Consider the following 1,171-nt stretch of genomic DNA (forward strand, 5'->3'; position numbering starts at 1 on the left):
GAGCATAGAGAGTAGTAAAGCCAGGCAGAGGAGACAGAGGGCCGAGCTGACCATAGGAAGCATCGAGCACCAAAGAGCTTGAAGAATCAAGCCTTCCCATAGAGGAATATATCTAGATTGAGCACCATAGTTGGCTCTTTCCACTGTAGACCAAGGGTCACAGAGCTGGTAGGAAGAACAAGAGCCTGTGTATTTCGAGTGGCTTGGGGAATCCAAGAACCACCTTGCCAAGAAAAATTTACTTCAGGCGAACTCACATTGAGTCCATGTATTGTAATTTCTTTACTGAAAGACACGATAAAACAAGGCCACCACTGAATCTGGACCGAAGACGTAGCCCTGGAGAATAGGGTGAACTCCTTATTAAAAAGTGTTTTTGTCTTTGTGTTGCTTACTGTATTTCTCTGTTGTCTTTCCATTTATTTTCTGTGTATTGGAAATCTGATCGATCCATTGTTTCAATAACACAAAATACACACACACCAACAACTGGGTCTGTAATACCTTTTGTTTAATAAATCTTCAACTGAGGTCACTCATCGGGTGATTTTCAGATCAACAATACTTACATCATCATCATGAGGCTCCCCCATGTGAGTATCCTCATCCATCCATGTCTGCAAACTGCATGATCCTGATCCAACTTGATCGATCTCAATTTCATCCTCCATCATTGTCACATCTGCAACATCCTCATATTGGTCCTTGAGTTCTTCAAGTTCTTCTTTGATCTTCAAACAGCCTTCTCAAATCATCATGTTCTCGGCCTTCATCGAAGTCCATTCATAACTCCATCTACTTATCTTTTCCAATACCTTGTATCGAAAAGCTTCACCTGCATCATGGCTAGATTCCCTTGCCATAGGTTCTTCCACCATTTCTGCCATTCACTTTCCTGTAACCTGAATCACCCTTCAGATTTCTTCACCATTCATCAGGTTCTCGGCAAAACTGAACTAGCTCTTGATTCCACGTGTTGGTGAGACCAGCTTCCTTCACTTGCACACCACCTGAATCAGCTTTGATACCATCTGTCACGAAGTGACAGTGGGATCAGCTCCTTCCACAAATCCCCTTTGCAGTTCACTAGGTTTCCTGCAAAACCTGGACCAGCTCTGATACCAACTATCACGAAATGACAGTGGGATCATCTCATTCCGCAAATCCCCTT

The sequence above is a fragment of the Pinus tabuliformis genome, chromosome 4_2 (assembly GCF_031772625.1).
Source record: "Pinus tabuliformis cultivar Carrire ecotype Pingquan chromosome 4_2, CPIR1, whole genome shotgun sequence".
NCBI lineage: Eukaryota > Viridiplantae > Streptophyta > Pinopsida > Pinales > Pinaceae > Pinus > Pinus tabuliformis.